Source organism: Oryza glaberrima, chromosome 9, assembly GCF_000147395.1.
Source record: "Oryza glaberrima chromosome 9, OglaRS2, whole genome shotgun sequence".
Classification (NCBI taxonomy): domain Eukaryota; kingdom Viridiplantae; phylum Streptophyta; class Magnoliopsida; order Poales; family Poaceae; genus Oryza; species Oryza glaberrima.
In genome coordinates this window covers 7089487-7098337 of record NC_068334.1, presented here as the reverse complement: position 1 = coordinate 7098337, position 8851 = coordinate 7089487, and the positions used below count along the sequence as shown (strand labels likewise).

The 8851-nt window shown below is 39.4% G+C and overlaps 1 long non-coding RNA gene across 1 annotated transcript; it reads right to left on the bottom strand.

Moving 5' to 3' along the window:
- Nucleotides 1–7227: 7227 nt before the first annotated feature.
- Nucleotides 7228–8132, bottom strand: LOC127785353 (uncharacterized). Its single transcript, XR_008019726.1, has 2 exons — nucleotides 7931–8132; nucleotides 7228–7704 (listed from the first exon to the last, which is right to left on the bottom strand). It is a non-coding gene; the product is annotated as an uncharacterized LOC127785353 (long non-coding RNA).
- Nucleotides 8133–8851: the final 719 nt, after the last annotated feature.

Sequence of the window (8851 nt, the reverse complement as noted above, 5' to 3'; positions counted from 1 at the left end):
CATTATTAATTTAGGCGATTTTTAGGGCGTGACAAGCAACAAATAGGTGACCAGTGCGGATTCCATGTGTGCCACAACATGCGCCTTCTGTATAGAGAAAAGGTGAAGACTTTGGCTGAGTTTGAGGTCGGTGGTCTCAATTGTGATAGACTAACTACATTTTAGTACTTATATATGATCGATCAAGTAATCTGGAATTATGACAATGTAGGGCACAATAACCAAGTCTCTGCCTACCAGCTTTGAGGAGGTTCGCGAGGAGATAGCCAGCTTCATCCTTCGCGAAATAATTAACCCCAAAGGAATGTTTAGGCTTAAACTAAAATGATGAACAATGTTGAACTTTTATGTTTAGGCAATGATGAACACTTATTATGCAACTGTGATGATGTAACTGTGATGTTTATATTTATGTATATATTTCATATGTTTATGTTAAGACTTGCTAAATAAATATTTGATCCAATTAACTCGGTTTTGCAGGTGAAATAAGATAAATATTTGAATGGATGTGAAATATGTGAATGAATGTGAAATATGAGATGGCTGTGAATGTGTGATTGTGTGAAATATGTTGATGTCTGTGTATGTGAATGCATATGTATATGAATGGGTGATGATGGGAAGCTGGGGATATTGGATATCTGTGTTTGTTTCTGTCATTTTTGCAGCGGGCATGGCTAGCAAAGGCCTGAGGCTAGCCAAAAAAACAAATTTTTTTTTTTTTTGTGGATTATAGTCATCTGAGACGGGCCATAACTAAATGCCCGATTGAGATGTGGTCATTTGTGACGAGCTCTAGTTTAGGCCCGATTGAGGACAGTAGTCATCTGTGACGGGCTCTAGTTTAGGCCCGATTGAGGTCAGTAGTCATCTGTGACGGGCTCTATTTTAGGCCCGATTGAGGTCATCAGTCATCTGTGACGGGCTATAGTTTAGGCCCGATTGAGATGAGTATCATCTGTGACGGGCTCTAGTTTAGGCCCGATTGAGATGAGTATCATGTGTGACGGGCTCTAGTTTAGGCCCGATAAAGGTTAGTAGTCATCTGTGACTGGCGCTAGTTGTGGCCCGATAGAGATAGGTCATCTGTGACGGGCTATAGTTTGATTGGTCGTCTGGGTCAAAGCTATCGGTGACGGGCTTTACTTAGAGCCCGATTGAGATATATTCATTCGTGACGACCGCTTGCCCGATTGAGATAACTCTTCACATCAGTGACTTCTAACCTGTGACAGACGCTGTGCCCGATTGAGATGGGGCTTACCGCCCGATTGAGATGAGGGTATCCGTTCTAGTGCAAGTGATAGCAAGAAAATGTTCAGAAGTAGAGTTTTAACAAAATACTGATATCACAAGAGTAGTAACACTAGAGGTTGGTGTGATGCAAAATACCGATGAACTTACCGTTTTAACCAACTAAAAGTATAGCATGGCTTAATAAACTCACCTTTTGAATTTGGATTTTTAAACGTGTAAAATATTGAAAGCTCGATTATAAGTTTTCTAAATTATCCAAGAGATATTGGGTAATCCAATAAGCATAGCAAAAAGTATATATGGAGTTTTAAAAGATAGCAAATTGGACTGAAATCTGATAGGATATGCATAAGCTTGGTGTGGGTACGGTATATAAATATAGAAAGAAATAGAAAATAGCAAATGGGTTCAATACTGGTTGTACATCATACCATTTGGTCAGCAGGATCTTCAAGTCCTAGGATGTGTTTAGTTCCACGCCAAAATTGAAAGTTTGAAGAAATTGAAACGATGTGACGAAAAAGTTGATAGTTTGTGTGCGTAGGAAAGTTCGATGTGACGAAAAAGTTGAGAGTTTTAAGAAAAAAGTTAGAATTTAAACAGGGCCCTAGTCCTAGTAGTCACCCTGTATTTTCGAACCACTTGACATTTAAAATTCCGGATGCAAAACAAAGGCAATTATGTAATAGTATATTTTGTTAGTAATGGCTAATATTTAGCTTGAGCGCTATAAAATTCAATAGAAAAGTTAAAGATGGATCGTGATATTTTGTTTAGCCTAAACTCCAAACATTATGAGATGGTCCCAAAAAATATCAGCACTACCCATTTCGTAGGCAATTCAATTACGGTGTCCAAAAATAAAGGAGAAAAGTTAAGGATTTTCAGACAAATTTGATCCATTATAAGTTGCATGTAAAATTAAAGATCCATTAAAAGGTCACTTATAGTGTACAAATTATGTAGTATTTAAAAGACCCTGCTAAGGCCATAATTCTTCACTGTAGGTTTCAAGAAGAGGAGCGGCTAAACAAGATATCATGCAAATTGGAAAAAAAACCTGGGGAATTTAGTGTTTATTACTTACCAAAGTAATCACTGCTCCCTATCTATCTATCTATCTATCTATCTATCTATCTACCTTATAATTCACCAACTGATGTTTACATTCTTCATACTTCATTCATCAAACCTACCCTATAATTCATCAACTGATGTTTACATCCTTTATACTTCATTCATCAAATCCAACGGCTCATCTCCCCTGCCTCTCCACCGTGCCGCCATCCTCGCAGCCCTCTACGCCCACGCCATCCACCACTGACCGCCGCATCCTTCCTTTCTGATCTCCATTCCTTGAGTCTAATCCCCATTCTCTGATTTTTTTTTTGTTTGTTATTTGCATGTGTGCAGGACAGCGGGAGCGAGAGTGTAACAATGGTAGAGAGCACCTTGCAGATTGGATAGATTGATGGTAATGCCTCCCCTCCCAAACACGACTGCACCGAAATCCTCATCTCTTTATACACTATCATGAGCAAGCATTTTAACTATAGTATACACTTTCTACAGTTGCGTTGAGTAGTATTTCTTCAGCGATGCATTGACAGCAGTTACGATCCAGACATCCAGTGTTCAATCAGTATAATTTATTAGGATAACAAAACCTTGATCAAAAATTTCAATCTCGTTAGGTTTAGGTCCTTTAGGATTTAAGTTTTGCTATTGGTTGTGGTCCTTTTATTACTGTGATATGAGTTTAGATCATTTTATTTGTCAGATAAAAGTTAGCAAAGAAAACTGGGATTAGCTCAATTTTTTTTTGGGCATAGTGTAGGGACTGATCTGATGATGCGCTGAGAACAAACTGAAGGTGCTGAGATCTATGCATTAACATATTTCTGATCTGATGATGTCTATGTTCAACGAGAGTATTTTCCTTTCTCAGGCATAACTGACTTTTTTGTTCGTTTGATCTTACTAAAATTGGAGGCAAATCCAACACCCATGCACAAAAATAAATAAATTAATTTTAAATAATAGATGAGACAGCGTCATAGTTTTCAGTTTGTTGCCTTCTTAGGAAAAAAATACACATGTATGAAGAATCTGAATTCTGATATAATGCTACTGCTAGAGCCTGGAGAAACTCAAGCCATATTCTAATTCTTCTTTCTCTCTCTCTCTTTTTTTACATCCTTCAAATTGCCATAGTCCGAGTTCCATGAGCCTGTAATGTAAGCATTGGAGGCGACGAAGGCAGTTGGTAGAGCATAAGCATGAACAGTGGCAGACAAATAAAATTTGTCCTAATGAAATTTCCTACTACAGTTTTAAAAGAATCGATATTTGACAAAATATTTATGTGTTCCATCTTGCATATTAGAACAAGCTATTTGATCCATTTTGTGTTCTCCATTTTTCTTAAATTCAGGGTATAGTTGGTGAGGTGTAGCTTGCCAAGGACTGCATCTTTGTGTGTTCTCCATTTTTCTTAAATTCAGGGTATAGTTGGTGAGGTGTAGCTTGCCAAGGACTGCATATTCATCATTGCCTGGGTGTCCGCCTCACTGATCTCGTCCGCACCGCCATAACTCCATCAGCAAGCCTCACTAATCTGCTCCGCTTCGCCTCCAGAACTCCATCCCCTGCTTCTCCGATCTGCGACGCCGATGAGCCGTGGACTCCTGCATCGATGCACTACCACCTCCTCCGCCTTGAGCGTCACTGTCGCCATGAGGTTAAAAAACCCTACTCCACGACCCCTCCACCTTCTAGCTGATCCCCATCCCTAATATGACCATAAATGTGATGTCCTATGAAGCATCAAGCATGTATGTCTTGTCCCTTTTATTTCACTTTTCCTTTGAGATGAGATATTGTCCATTGAGGATTAGCTCGACGGCGCTGATCTTATGTTTCGATTGAGTATATAGCTGGTTCATGTACTAAACAAGGCATAAAAGCTACCATGTACCTTTAACCCATTATGTTGTATGCATTTTGCTAGCCTAAGCTCCCCATAGCAGATCGAGGCTGCAATTTCCCGTAGATTTAGATTTCGCTGTAATTAATGAGCAATTTATGCAATTTTCTGTTTGTACTTGGGTTGTTCTTTCTATCAACCACATCAATTTTGTAAGGCCCAGTTTGCATTTGTGATGTGCATAATAAAACTTCTATTTATTATCGAATTATATTCACCGAGCAAGAAGAATGGTAGAAGACATTCAGTCGCATTTTAGCTGATTTTTCGTCTTATGTTTTGATGATCATTGTAGTTGCATTCATTTGTTGATTACATAAGATGGCTACTAATATGATCTTACATAAGTTGCAAAAAGAATGAAGTTTTGATTGAGGTGGTAATAAATGTGAAGCAGGGTGCTTGTCCAAACCTGATAATGCTTCATAGGCAGCCTATGGCCAGTACAATAACTTTTAAAGCTAGCGGATTCTCTTATAAAAGCCTGAAGCACATTCTGTCAGCAAAAGGATGATATTGAGCTGGATTTAACAGGTAATATGGAATCTTTTTTTGGTAAAGACTAGCTTTGGTGCTTGAGGTAGTAAGAAGTGAGCAATATATCAAGTTATGTGGTACTTCGTTTAGGCAGTGCAAAGTCCCTTTTTCTCCACTGTAAATTGTGCATTTGCTAGACCAAAATTATATGAAATGTAATTTGAATATGGGTCATTGCATTCATGGGCAACATGAGGATGCACATGTTCTTATTTAACTAATTTAATCCTTTTCAGTTTCAACAGGACTTGACCAAGGGAATGGTACCATGTTATTGGTAAATTTTAATTTCAGGTATTGAATATTTTCTTTGTCCATTGCTTCATATTAATAAGTGGAGTAGTTTCTCTGTATAGATCAATGATCTATTTTTGGAGCTCAAGACAATGAAACCATGTCTCCATGTGAATCCAGTGAATATCCTGGAAGTCATTAGCATGAATTTTGATGCTCCTTGTTTCTCCGTAATTTCAAGTAAAGATGTGTCTTCACTCCTCTGGCATTTTGATATTTCCGTGTGCTTGTGACCTTTAATTACTAATGAATATAATGCATAAATTCTTATTCATCAACATATGCTTCTGATTATTTCATATACATTTTTTTTTCAATAGATGGAGCTTGGCCCATAAATATACTAGGTTATTTATGGGCTTTAACAACCTTCTGAGAGCTAATGCACATCCAAACAGATTTCTTACTTATATGCATGTTTAACAAGAATATCCCATTTAGGCAATCAAATGGCTTTTTAGATTTGGGCTAGAATTGCTGATAACAAAATAGCAAAGATGTCGTACTGGATAAGTAGGCTAATCATATATAGGCAAGGACATGATTTGGACAATGTCATGGGCTTTGGGCTGGGCATCCTAGGCCCATTGGATAGGATTAGGATTTGTTAGGATTAGATAAGGTTTGTTAGGATTAGATTAATGAGCCCGCTTGTCCATCTTCTCCCACGTCTCCTGCGGGTAGTTGCCGCCGTCGAGGTCGAGCGCGATGCCCTTGCAGAGGTCGCCGAACGCCTTGGCCTTGTCCTCGTCGTAGTGCACGTACGATGATCCTCTTCCTCGCCAGGAACTCCACGTACGATGAAACTCCGTCCGCTTGCATATCTGCACGAGTCGGCGTGCGATAAAATTTTGCGGAGCGCTTTCGGTGCACTACACCCTCTTCGCCACCGTCTTCTTCCTCTATATCGTCATGTCGATGTTCAAGTTTAGCACTATCACATTCAACTGTACATGTCATGCTCCAAATTTCCAACAGGTCGTCCTGCCCCTAACAGCCATCGACCAGTCACACCTCAAGTTTCCCGCGCGCAGCTGCATGGAATATTGCCGTTGATGTGCCGTCCCCTAAAAACCGTGGTCGAGCAATCCACTAACGGCCGTGATGTAGAACAAAGACACTCGATTGATGTGTATGTGGTCTGGCCGTCTGGGCCAAGGATAACAGCAATCTCTGAACGTGCTGCTGCAACCGTGCGCTATGAAATAATTTGGCCCGGGCCGGCCAGTCGTTCGAATGTACGAGTTGCTGTCCCCAACCCCCATCAATGGCCTTCAAATCCCATGGATCATTTGATTATCGCGGCCTTAGTACAAACTCGCACTTCATATTTTCGTACAAATAAATTAACTAAGTGTTCTTTTTGAACGAAAAATGATGTCCACTTGAGGTGAGTTTTCGCAAGCCCGTTCGAAACTTTTGAATATTACTAGCCTAGAGGTCATGCATGCGTTGCAACGAAAAACAAATTGAGTTTCCAGCTTATTAAATCAATTAATAAACACTTAGTTAATATATAATTATTTTTTAGTGAACAAGTAGATGATATTTAAATTTGGGAGAAACCAACAGGGAAATAATTGGAGGACTTGCTGAAAAGTGGTGTACTAATAGTATGGATTGTGGGACCCAGATGTTAAGAACTACTAACATTTTACGTTGGTCGCTGTTACAATTTTCCATTGTTTTTAGGAATTAGGTTTAACCAAATAGATATCTCATGCAAAAGACCCTTCACCAGGTACACAATTTAATATATGCATGAGCAATATGCCCTATAATTTTTTATGGGGGGGCTCAACGGTGTAGATCGTAAATCCAGTTATAATCCATGGCCCTGTTCTTTTCTCCAACAAAAGTTGGATAAGCTTTTGGATATTCGTGGCACGTTTTTTAAACTGCTAAACGGTGTGTTTCGTGCGAAAATTTTCTATATGTTAGTTGTTCTAACATATCAGATTAATCTATTTTTCAAGTTTGTAATAATTAAAACTCAATTAATCACTCATTATTAGCACATCGTTTTGCGTGAAACACAATTTTTTATCTTTAGAAGATTCAAAACACCACCCAGGTCATGCATGCATGTGAAGATGCTTGTTTGTTTTGGACATGTTTGTCCAAGTCAAATATTTCTCACAACTTAGGTAGGCGTAAGAAACAAATTGGACGCATATGATATTAAAACATGGTAAAATTAAAAGATACATATTCCGCATCCGCATGCATGCGCGTGGTACATATATATCGATATCGGCTGGCTGCTGCATGCGTGAAGCTGGCAGTAATCCAAGTGGAGTTGTACTATACCACGTAACACACGTAGCTAGCTCTAACTCTCGTGCTATATGGTAGCACAGTTTATTTTTTGATTAACTAAATTAACTGCGTCCCCGTTCGTGCATATGCCTAGCTAGCTTGCTATGAACAAGTATGCCTGCAACAGCGGTTGACGCCTTCCGGTTTCCCCCCGACGGAGATATACTCTGGACAATTGCCAGTTTTACATGGTTCGCATATGTAGTAGATCCCACGAACGCCAGGCGGAGGACTTGAAAAGCATCTACCTATTGTAGTCGTGCATTGTGGAGTAACCTTCGAGTCTCCTCCCTGCTGCAGTGGAGTACCTATAGGTACATACATAATTAATTAATGGCGAGAAAAGAGCAGTCAATAAAAAGACAATAATTAAAGTGATTATATATATGGTCACACATAAAAAAAGAAAGAAAGTATGAAGATTGATCGCAATTAATGGATCGTGCAGAGTTGATCTCTTTTAGTCCCTAATTATTACGTGGTATATACATGTGAAATACACACGAATGGGAGAGTACACATAAATATTCTCACCTCCGTGGACAGTCAGTGCAGCAGTACTGGAACCAACCGGGTTTTGCTCATCTGAAGCGATGGCAGGCACAGTAAGCAGAAGAAATACTGTAAACGTCACGGCGGCTACCAGGCCGATCACTTTCGTGTTCGACTTCGGCATCGTCGCCATTAATTTCTTCCTTGATCGGATGAGCACGGCTATGTCTATGTGCTTACTACTTTGCGCTAATTGAGCATATTTAGAGCATGCCGTCCCCGGCCTGTATTTATAGATGGGGTGATGGGGTACGTGAAGCTTCCCGTGGACTCGTGGAGACCTCGGGGTCAATGGCCCTATCTAGAAGATAATATTAATTAATGCAAAGCATAGATATTGGCACGTATATATACTGATAAGTGATAACTAATTTCTTATAAAACTTACACATGTTAGAACCACCTACTACCTAGCTAGTACGTACTGTTGGAGTTATTTACTGACGATCCTATTTGCTTAGCTTAACACATGATCACCAATTCTAATTTAATGCAAAATTTGGTAAAACACTGGCACGATGAATTGAAGCCACTAAAAGAAAACAATGCTTCTGAATCTTCCTCTTCTTATTTTCTTCTTTATCTTCACTCTTCTGGTCTGCAGCACGGGAGCGAGTTACACTATAAACCCCTTACAGTACTTTGAGATCAGTAGGGCTCTCTTTAGGGTTTAGGAATTTTGGCGTAGAGAATTAGTCGTCACCTTTTTCTACCGCATTCTCCTAGCTCCTTTTATATGCATTGGTGGGGCTCGGTGCAATCCGGGTATAATTCTAGGTTTGTTACCACCGATCACAGTTACCGTTTATCTTATGTTTTATTCTCTCTCATTTGTTTCTTTCTTGTTAGGAATGGATTAATGAGATTTTATCCTTTCCTAACTAACCGACATTAGCCGATAAA